The following is a 12,205-nucleotide window of genomic DNA, read 5'->3' on the forward strand; positions in this document are numbered from 1 at the left end:
TTTATTTTTTCCAGCCTTCCTGCCATGTAGGGTCAGTACTTTTTAGGAGAGGTATCATTCCGCCTTGGGTTTAAGGCAGCACTCACTGTAAACCAGCGTCTTACTATAACTTTAAAACAAATAAAAAAATTATTATAGCGCTGGCATTTAAAGCTATGTTGGCATCTGTTATAAGTTTCTCACTCTCTGATAGGCTGAATAAACTGCAAACATGTCTTGAGATTTTATGCAAAATATAGCTTTCTTTTCAGTAGCTTAATACATGTCTGTGCCTGACTTCAGTTTTAAACACTTTGTCGGCACCAAAAACAGCTAACTGTTATAGCTCAGATCTGGTGTGTTCACTAATCGGAAAAGGGTTTGATTTTTTTTGTTTTCAGCTAGCTGGTCATCAAATTATTTGAAGTCAGACAGTAAGGATGATGATTCACAGGGGACAATGTTTTAAGACAGCTTCCCAACTTTTCCAGGTGTGGACATCTCAGCAAATTATCCAATGGTTAGATGGTGCAAAACCTCAACAAATGCAAAGAGCTACCTCTTAGACTCTGCATATCTCATAGTGTTAGATGTTCAAGTTCATAACAAAGAAGTAAGCAATAGACTGAACGTATGGATTGTTTGTGAAGGTTAAGCAGAAAACTCTTCTTTCTAAAAAGAACATGGCAGCCTGACTTAGGCTACAAAGTTGAATTCAAATGAAAGACCTCTGGAACGTTGTCCTTTGGACAGATGAGACCAAAGAAGAGATGTATGACCATAATGCACATCACCATGTTTGGTGAAAACCAAGCACATCATTTCAGCAAGAAAACCTCTTATCAAAAGTAAACTACATTGGTAGAGGGTTGACGATTTGGATTTGTTTCTTCGAGCCGTAGGATCTGGGCACCTTGTAGTCAAGCATGAATGTGACTTAGTCCTGCACAAAGAAAACAAGGATTAAAAACAATAAAATTACAGTCCTGAAAAAATGACTGTAAAATGTAAGCAATTCCTGAAAAGGTGAGTGAAAAAGAACAGAGTTTATAAAAGAAGTTGACAAAGTGTCTCAAAAATAGTGTGTTTTCTAACAAAACTAAAATAAAGAAATTAATTTTATGCTTTGTTCCGTCTGTAAAAAAAAAAAAAATACATATATATATATATATATATTATCACAGGGAGCACCGTGGCAGAGAGCGATGATGGAGCTGGAGTTGATCAAAAATTAATGGCAGACAATAGTCAGTAATAAACTAGAAATTGCTGGTCATTAAAAACAGCGAGGTGTTTCTTATTATTTATTATCAAGACGTCAGCAGTCGACCATCTTCAGCCTCAGCTCGACGTTCTGCCTCCACCTTCTGACAGATTAATTAATGTCCCTTAATGCTTTCTGAGAACCTTGTCGTTTAATTTGGCACGGAGTAATTGGAACGGAGATAGTGTTTTGTGGCACCAGATCCATTAAACGGCAGCCATTTCGACAGGTACTGTAGCTGTGTTTGAGTTATAGACAGAGTAAATGTACCGCTGCTGCTGCACGTCACTTCTGTGTGAGAAGAATAAAGATACAAGTTTAAATATCATACCTTATTCAGGATTTGTACCATGAAACTATTTAGGCCGACAAAACAATAATACAGTGCATTGGAACAATATTCATACACTATTTCACATTTTGCCATGTTTCAACAAGAAACTTTAATTTATTTTATTGGAATTCAATGTGATACACCAACACAAATTTGTGCATACTTGTGAAGCAGAAGGTAAGAAATACATATTTTTCAACACTTTACAAATACAAATCTAAAAGCTCTGGTGCAAAGTCTATTTTTCATAGCTTTGGCGGTATGCTTAGTGTCATCCTGCTAGATAATGAACCTTCACAGGATTGTTCTGCACCAAGGTTCATCCATCTTTACCTCAACTCTGATCAGCTTTACTGCTAAAAGAACAAAACATTCCCAAAGCATGATACTGCTATTACCATGTTTTACCATGGGAATGGTATGTTGAGGTTGTGGCAGAATCATATTTCTTTCACACACACCAAGCTAGAGTGTAGATCAGAAAGTTACATTTTGGTCTCATTTGTTCAGAGCACCTTCCTCCACATGGCTTTCTTTTTGCTAGTTTGATCAGATTTGGGGAATGAAAGAGTAATAGCTCTCCTGCTGATAGGTTTTCCTACCTCCTGCTGATAGGTTTTCCTACCTGAGCTATACCTGAACCTCATCAATTGAGGTCTATTGGCTATTGATCGTCTAAAATCTATGTTGTGGCTACCTTGTGGTTGTCACAAAATTTGACAAAATCCCCACCGTACAGTAATAAGAATTTTTTTATCATCAACTTTACAACCACCTTATTTTACAATTGTTATATGATTCAGGAGCTCTTACTGAAGAATGTCAGTTCTTGTTAGTTTACCCTGCAGTTGAGGGTAAAAATGACCCATATGACACTATAAAAGCTAGGTATAAGTCAAAAAGGTGCAGAACTCAAAATACAAAAATATGTTTCTCGTAGAGAAATGGAAATTGTATATGCTTCAAGATAATCTGTACATAATGTTGTCTGTTTTTGTCTTTAACCCTTCACAGTTGTCAGACCTTTTAGAAAAATCACAACCCTACCATCCTGACATTTAAAGACAGTACTGTAACAGAAGTTGGACTCTATGACCTTCAATAAACTAAAAAAATCACTCTTCCTTTTTTGCGCTGCATTTCATAGCTGGAAGTTGGAAAAGAAAACAGAAAGATTCCCAAAAGTCATAGAAGTGGTAATAAACACTTTATATGGGTGGGGGTGGCAGAGAGTTGTGCTCCACTGCTCTCTCACTCTTAGTAGATCTTTTTGAAACAAACATGTAATTATTTATCCTATCTATCCTCATTAGCTGTAATTTATAGCAAATTTCAATCATATTTAACTGGTAAGCTGTTCAAATTGCCTTATAAACTACTGAGAAATCTTTTTTCTACAAGTAGAAAGGCAGCATGAACACCACCAGTGGTACTTGTACCATGGTTTTAGAAGCACTGGCCTATTCAGATTCTAAAAAATTAGTTCTCAACTTCCTATAAACGTGCTATAAACGTGCCTCTGTCAGCCCTACTTTCAAGAGAAAGATGGGAACATTAAAAAAATCCCTTTCATATCAAAGTCCTGATTCAGCGAAAAGCCACTGTTTGTCCCATCAGAGGAAGGTCTTTGACAACAAGGATTGGTGGCAGGAGAACAGAAATTGAGAAAAGATAAAAAGTCACGCAGCTATGAAAACTGTGATGCATTACAGCTCTGCCAGGCTCTGCTCGAGTTTCTGGACAGATGAGAACCACAGATCTGAGACAGAGGGAAGCAGATAGAGAACAAGAGGAAGAGGAAACGGGGAGGTTAGACAAGACTTATAATGCTTATGCAGGCAGGTTAAAAATTATTATCTCGCTGTCTGGTTTCGACGGTGTGTATGGGAACCTGACAGCCGCCAGCGGCTCTGATCATTAAAAAGACAGAATTACTGTGTGTGTTTCAGTGTTGAGACTGTTCTGTCACCAGCCTTATGCATGAGGCTGTAGTTGTATACATTTTTTAATAACAAATTATGAATTGCACAATGACAACATTAAAATGAAAACCAAAATAAAATAATGTTGTGTTGTTTTTAATAGGGAATGACTCGTGCAGGTCGCACAGCGCATGCTCGCCGACCAGATACTGAGTGTGGAGCGGACCAACCCGGACTCCTTAGTAATCATCGTTGGCGACTTTAACAAAGGTAATCTCACCCACGAACTCCCCAAATATAGACAGTTTATAAAATGTCCGACCAGAGAGGACAACATTCTGGATCACTGTTACACCACCATCAGAGATGCTTATCACGCCGTCCCATGTGCTGCACTTGGCCAATCCGACCACATCATGGTCCACCTGATTCCTGCATACAGGCAGAAACTAAAGCTCTGCAAACCTGTTGTGAGGACGACAAGGAAGTGGAGCAGTGAGGCTGTGGAGAATCTCCAGGCGTGTTTAGGCTGTACAGACTGGGATGTGTTCAGGACTACTACCAACAGTCTGGACGAGTACACAGAGGCTGTGACTTCCTACATCAGCTTCTGTGAGGACAGCTGTGTACCATCATGCACCAGGGTGAGTTACAACAACGACAAACCCTGGTTCACAGCTAAACTCAGAAGGTTAAGACTGGATAAGGAAGAGGCCTTCAGGAGTGGGGACAAAGACATATACAGAGAGACGAAGTACAAGTTTGGCAAGGCAGTGAAAGAGGCCAAACGACTGTACTCTGAGAAGCTCCAAAACCAGTTCTCAGCCAACGACTCTGCGTCTGTCTGGAAAGGGCTCAAGCAAATCACCAACTACAAGCCGAAAGCCCCCCACTCCATCAACGACCGACGCCTCGCCAACGACCTGAACGAGTTCTACTGCCGCTTTGAAAGACAAAGGGACAGTCCTGCAACCATCCCCCACGACGCTGCCCAACAGCTGCAGCCACAATCCACCACCTCCACCTCCCCAACCTCAAGAGGGGCCTTGGCACCTCCAACCCCCACCCTGAAGTTCCCCCCCACCAGCCCCCTACCCACGTCGAGGACGGCTCTTTCCATCCAGGAGAGGGACGTCAACAAACTCTTCAGGAGACAGAACCCCTGGAAAGCTGCTGGTCCGGATTCTGTCTCACCAGCCAGCCTGAAGCACTGCGCTGATCAGCTGTCTCCAGTCTTCACAGACATTTTTAACACCTCACTGGAGACATGTCATGTGCCAGCCTGCTTCAAGTCCTCCACCATCGTCCCTGTTCCCAAGAAGCCAAGGACCACAGGGCTTAATGACTTCAGACCCGTTGCCCTGACCTCTGTGGTGATGAAGTCCTTTTAGCGCCTTGTGCTCTCACACCTAAAAGACATCACCGACCCCCTCCTGGACCACCTGCAGTTTGCCTACAGAGCCAACAGGTCTGTAGATGATGCAGTCAACCTAGCCCTTCACTTCATCCTCCGGCACCTAGACTCCACAGGAACCTATGCCAGGATCCTGTTTGTGGATTTCAGCTCTGCCTTCAACACCATCGTCCCAGTTCTGCTACAGGAGAAGTTCTCCCAGCTGAGTGTGCCCGACTCCACCTGCAGGTGGATCACTGACTTCCTGTCTGACAGGAAGCAGCGCATGAGGCTGGGGAAGCACGTCTCTGACTCCCTGACCATCAGCACCGGTTCCCCCCAAGGCTGTGTTCTCTCTCCTCTGCTCTTCTCCCTGTACACCAACAGCTGCACCTCCAGTCACCAGTCTGTCAAACTTCTGAAGTTTGCGGACGACACCACCCTGATCGGACTCATCTCTGATGGTGACGAGTCCGCGTACAGATGGGAGGTGGACCATCTGTTGGACTGGTGCAGCCAGAACAACCTTGAGCTCAACGCTCTAAAGACAGTGGAGATGGTTGTGGACTTCAGGCAGAACCCAGCCCCACCTGCCCCCATCACCCTCTGTGACTCCACAATTGACAATGTGGAATCTTTCCGCTTCCTGGGAACCATCATCTCCCAGGATCTCAAGTGGGAGCCAAACATCAGCTCCCTCATCAAGAAAGCCCAGCAGAGGATGTTCTTCCTGCGGCAGCTGAAGAAATTCAACCTGCCAAAGACTATGATGGTGCACTTCTACACAGCCATCATTGAGTCCATCCTCACCTCCTCCATCACCATCTGGTACGCCGCTGCTACAGCCAAGGATAAGGGCAGGCTGCAGCGTGTCATTCGGTCTGCTGAGAAAGTGATTGGCTGCAGTCTACTGTCGCTCCAGGAACTGTACACCTCCAGGGCCCTGAAGCAGGCAGGGAAGATTCTGGCTGATCCCTCCCACCCCGGTCACAGACTCTTTGAGACTCTCCCCTCTGGCAGGAGGCTGCGGTCCATCTGGACCAAAACCTCACGCCACAAGAACAGTTTTTTCCCATCTGCCACCAGCCTGGTTAACAAAGCCCGGAAACCACCCTGACACTCTCCCTTTCCCCCACACCCCCCCTTTTTTGCTGACAGGACACCTGTAACCTTTAACTCTATGCGTTACATTAACGCTCAGCTTGGACTCCTGCTTTACTTGCACTGCCATACTTGCACAATGATCACCTGCACTGTTGTATTGCTCTTGCATCTTATACTGCTCTATATTTACTCTCACTCACTTAAAACTGTGCACATATATTTATATTATATTGTAGATATGTTTATACTGTTTAATTTGTACTGTATTGCACTGACTACGCCAAAACAAATTCCTTGTATGTCCAAAAACGTACTTGGCAATAAAGCTTTTCTGATTCTGATTCTGATTGCATTAGATTTCCTTTTATCCATTCATACAGTGGCTCTCTTTTATCAAACAGTGGAAAAAAGTTGTGGTGTCAATTTAAAGATCATTTCATGATATATCAGTTTAGATGCTACCAGAAAATGAAAACACTAGCTTCCAATACATCATGAGAGTTCAAATGGTGTATTTATTTTTTCTTACAAAAAATATATTGCTTACTTACAAATTTCTTATATTTTCTCTATTTTGTCATCAACCAAATTTTAATAGTTGATTTAATAAATTCTAATTTAATTTTAATTTTCATCAACATTTTAATCTGAGGAAAATCGTTGAAAACTCTCTGGTCATGGCTCTAAATCTGTAGTCTTACATCACAATGTGAGACAGGTTCAAGGACGGCCCTGGTTAGGGGCTTGTATGGGGTAAGAACGCGGTCAAAAACAATGTGTATGTAAAGACGGAAATGTGTGCATATTAGTCAATAGTTCTGCGTAAGTAAAATCCAAAAGAGGTATTGTATATTTTCTCTATAAGAATACAAAATAAAATGTTACAGATTCAAGAAATTACAAACACAAAGTTCAAGTTTACTGTTGTGGTTTATTCTTTATGAATACAATATGCTATAACAGTTTGTGAATACGATTTATTTTCTTTGAGAATACCAATTTATATCAGCGACTTGGTGTCATGTGATCTCAAGCTCAGAATATAGTGGGTGGAGTTATACAATGATGTACAGTAGGTGGCAGTATGCACCTCTGAATTTGTTGCGAACCGCCAGCAGAAGAAGAGAAGAAGAAGCAGCAGCACTAGCGCCAAATAAACGGACCAAGAGCATATATTAACGACATTAAGACATATATAAACTTTTTAACATTACCTGGCTTTGTACCATAGTTTCTTGGTCCATTTATTTGGCGCTAGTGCTGCTGCTTCTTCTTCTCTTCTTCTGCTGGCGGTTCGCAACAAATTCAGAGGTGCATACTGCACCCACTATATTCTGAGCCTGAGATTACGTGATGCCAAGTCGCTGATGTAAATTCATATTCTCAAAGAAAATAAATCGTATTCACAAACTGTTGTAGCATATTGTATTCATAAAGAATAAACCACAACTGTAAACTTGAACTTTGTGTTTGTAATTTCTTGAAGCTGTAACATTTTATTTTGTATTCCTATAGAGAAAATATACAATACCTCTTTTGGATTTTACTTATGCACAACTATTGACTAATATGCACGCATTTTCGTCTATACACATTGTTTTTGACAGCGTTCTTACCCCATAGGCTTGCGACCAAAGATACCCTGCCATAAATATCTGACAGTGTCAAATATCTAGAATGACTAATTCACAGTGTGACAGCTGCTACAACCTACGTCTACTAATCAGCAAATAGAAAAACAGCAGGAAATGACGCAATGGTCAGTTGAGTGGTAGTGTGTTTGCCTTTTTTTATTTATTTATTCTTTATTTAACTAGATATATCAATTGAAAGATGTTATAGACACTAACTGCTAATAGATGAGTAATACATACATACCTCCAACTCTCTCTGTAAAACTGGCATCCCAGTTGGCCTTTTTTCCCCCGCCATGACAGTGTCCACTTTCTTCTCCTCCTTGTAATTTTCTTTAGATTTGTTTCAATGCACATAAATGCCGCAACCACAACAAATATTTTTCATATTGTTTGTTGTGTCTGTCTCTGGTGGCCCAGATGGAAGGCGTACGCTGACGAGGTTGCTTATTGCCATACATCGTAACGGCAATAAGCCGTGAACAGTTATCGTACATTGTGCACACATCATACTTGACGAATAGTGTGTCATTGAATAGTCTTATAAGAATGCTAAAATCACACAGTGTAAAAAGGCGATTACAAAGTCATTTCTAAGGCTGTGGGACTCTGTTGAACCACAGTGGGAGCCATTATCCACAAACCGAGAAAATACAGAACTGTGGTTAAACTTCCCTGGTGTTCCCTGCAAACAGAGCCCATTAACGACTCATCCAGGAGTTCACAAAAGACCCCAGAACATCTAAAGCACTGCAGGCCTCATTTACCTGAATTAAGTTCACAATTTCTTAGACTGGGAAAATATGGCATCCATAGGAGAAAAACAGCTTAGTAAAAAGAACAAAACATTTGGAAAAGTACTTTGCAGACTGAGGAGATCAAAATGTACTTGTTTGAAAGGTGTGCATCTTGTTGCATCTGGTATGGTAGTGGTGCATTTGGTAGTGTGATGTTCTGGGGCTGTGTAGCTGGTTTAGGACCTGGTCTTCTTGTGGTAATTGATGGAACCATAAATTCTGCTTTTTTTCCATAAAATCCTGAAGGAGAGTCACATGAATCAGTTTTTGACCTCAATATCAGACAAAGTCTGGACTAAAACCTATATGAGATACTGTGACATGACCTTAAACCTTCCACTGTCGTTGAACTTAAACAATTATGCACAGAAGAGTGGTGTCACAACCAGTTATTAGGTGTCTGGGGCAATTACGTTTTCACGTAGGGCAAGGGGTAATTTGGATATAAAAATTATATCAATGATCTGAAACATTTAAGTGACAAAAAAAAAAAAAAGACCAAAAGCAATGAAGTTGTTAGGGAAAAAATACTTTTTATCAGGATGACATATTTGATTATTGGTTATTATTTCACTTTGGATATGGGAAAGACTGGTTTTAAAAAGCTCGATGAACGTCAAAATGTGTTTGAAGACTTAATGTGAGGAGATTTAAACAGTCTTGTCTGTGAATCTCTCTAGTAAATTTGTGTACAAGGCAAAGGTTTTCAGGATTAAGATTTTTTATGCCTAGAGATAAATGGATACTAAGTCAATTTCATCTTCCAAAGCATACAATTGTGGACTTATAACCACATCTAGTCGGACAAATCTTTTTGGAAACCAGAACCTTTCAGCAGATGATCAGAAATGCACAAATTTAGACACAGGAATTTATAGAGCAGCACTCTGGAACAATATGATGAACTCTGCTGTTTACACCTGGGAAAGTGTGCTACATCATTTTTAGCTATGCGGTTCTGCAGAAGTTTCTCCAGTTCATGTTTTAAAAAAATAAAAAGAAAGAAAGAAAGAAAGAAAGAAAGAAAGAAATCAGATCTGCAGAATAAATCTGAATTTTATACACTTTCAACCATTAATAATCTGGTAGGTCAGTCTTGTTTGACTTGAGTCTACCTTATATCTTACTTTTAATAAGTGCACCACAAATATTAATGCTTTATATCCTAAAATTCATCTGATGATGCTCAGTCATGCCTTTAGGTATCAGATTTAAAAGAAATAAAAACTGCTCTTAGTCTAATTAAAAGTAATAAAGTGCAAGTCTCCTGATGGCAAGCTCTGAATGCCAGAGAAAAAAAAATCTACCCCCTCAGCTTAATTACTTTCACTAAGAATTTATGAAATATTTTGACTCCATTTCAATTAAAACCAAAATCCTCCTATTTTCAGTTTTCCTCAGCTGATCTGAAATGGATTAGTTTATTTTCCAAGAGGACGTCAAGGTTTCAGCTGCTTGCCGGGCAGACAGCACTCAGGGCTTCAAGTGAATAGCTAATCATCCAACTATAAAGGTCTGGGTAACCTTTCTAACACAATTTCACAAAAGACTGCTCTGTTTTTTCTGCTTGCAGAAATAAAGCTAATTACAAAAAGCAGCCCAAACATCTTGACCTTTCCCTTTTGAGTAATTACAGCCTCTCATTGCTTTCCTTTCAGTTTTTTCACCTTTTCCTTTCACCCGGTGCATTCATCTTCATGGCAGCCTCATCCTTCGGTGCTCCGGCTTCTCCGTCAGCCAGACGGTTGAGTGGAAACAGACAAATCTAAACTTTATTCTGCTATTTATTCAGATGAACCACATGCTCGCCTCATATCACTTGGATTACATGAAGGTGACACACTGCACAGTAAAGATGTCACTGTGACCCTCTTGTATGAAGCATCAGTGTGTTTGCAACTGTTTAAATTGTACCTGAATACAAACAGGCTGAATTTCAGATTTATTGGCATATTTTATTTCCTCTGGGAATATTGTGAACTTGCTTTAACTCCATGTAAACAAACGTCTTCCCGAGAAGCTGTCTGTTTGGTGTTGTAATTGGATGCTTTTCCCACTTTTCACTTGTTTTCATTCTACATTTTGAGAAATCTGCATAATGTTTTCAATACTGATGGAAAACACTGCATGTTTAACCTGCAAATGTCTGCAGAAACCAATTGTCTGTTCTTCCTTCTGCAGTGCTGTTCAAAACACTAATCCACAATTCATTTATATTTTCCTTCCAGCAAGAAAGAAAAAAACTGTAATAATTAACAAAAAAAGCAATAAAAATCTAATAATAACATAATTACTGTTATAATCATTATTTCATCTAATTTAAACTGATTTGCCAATTAATTTTCCCTTGCAGTAATTGACTTTTACTTTGCCAATAAATGTATTTCTGCTCTAATTTCACATCCCTTTTTTCTGTACAGTATGTCTTTTCCTATAGATGCTTACAAAGTTAATAAAATATATTTATTTAATTATTAAATGTTGTTCTTATTATCTATTTTTGATCATTCAGTTATTTACTTTTCACTCTATATTTACCATCCATTTCCAGAATGAAATTTAGATGGCCACTTCAAAACATTGCTATGTTGCCCTTAATCCACTTCTTAAGGGATTGAGCTGTATGATCATTTTCTATTGTTTGTGCCCAAGCTTTAAATTTCTGACAAATACCTTAAGATGTTGCATCAATATTACACATCACATAATGTTATTTACTCATGATACCATCTAATTTGTGAATTCCACAGGTCTATCCTGCAGAAGAAAAACAAAATACAATAAAAAATCCCCACATCCTGATCCCATCCTTCACAGTTGGATGCTGTTCTTGTAACTACTTGTAACTATGGTTATCATGGCACAACAAAAACTACATGTATAGTGTTATTAGACACTTGACATGTCTTCAAAAATTAAGGTATTTGTCACTGCATCCATTTGCTTAAAGTAATCTGGCTTTTTACGTTACTTTTGTTCTACTCGATAAGTCACCTTTCATTTAATGTTGTATAAGACTTTTACACTGAATTTTGACACTGTTGTGCCAGCTTTAGTCAGCATTTTCACAAGGTATTTTGATTTTAATTTGGGGTTGATTAAAAGCACTTTCAGCACCATGTAGTGTTCACAAAATCTGTCTCGTTCCTGATTGATATGGTTACCATACAGTCCTATAAAAAATAAAAAGTGTGCCTATATTTAGATAAAATGTTGTAAGATTACGTATCAAAGGCCAACAACATCATGGCATCATCATCTGGGCTTTCCCAAACTGTTCAGCGCTGTAGTATTTGTACACGTCTGAATTAGAAAAAGGAGACCAATTTTTTCTTAAAATATCTCTCAATATTCTGATATTTAGCAAAATAGAAAAGGTTTGATGATCAAGCTGATCTAAAACAGGAAACGTTTTGTCTGATTTGTTGTCAGACAGTCAGAAGACAAGTTTAAACTGTATGTGTGCTTTTACATTTTAGTTTTATAAAAGCACAAAGGCAGTTTTGAAGAAGACAATAATCGTATCCCTTTAGGGTAATTAGGTTAGACTGTAAAGCCTCAAGGTGACTGATGTTGTGGCTGAACTTGAGGTATGTTGGGCAAAGGACAACTTTCACATTGCTGCTGAGATTCTCACAAAAGCTAAAATTACTGAACTAGAAACAAACACATATGCAATTTAATTCAATTCAGTTTATTTATATAGCGCCAATTCACAACACATGTCGTTTCAAGGCACTTCACAAAAGTCAGGTACATACATTCCAATCAATCCTAA

The sequence above is a fragment of the Girardinichthys multiradiatus genome, chromosome 23 (assembly GCF_021462225.1).
Source record: "Girardinichthys multiradiatus isolate DD_20200921_A chromosome 23, DD_fGirMul_XY1, whole genome shotgun sequence".
Lineage (NCBI taxonomy): Eukaryota > Metazoa > Chordata > Actinopteri > Cyprinodontiformes > Goodeidae > Girardinichthys > Girardinichthys multiradiatus.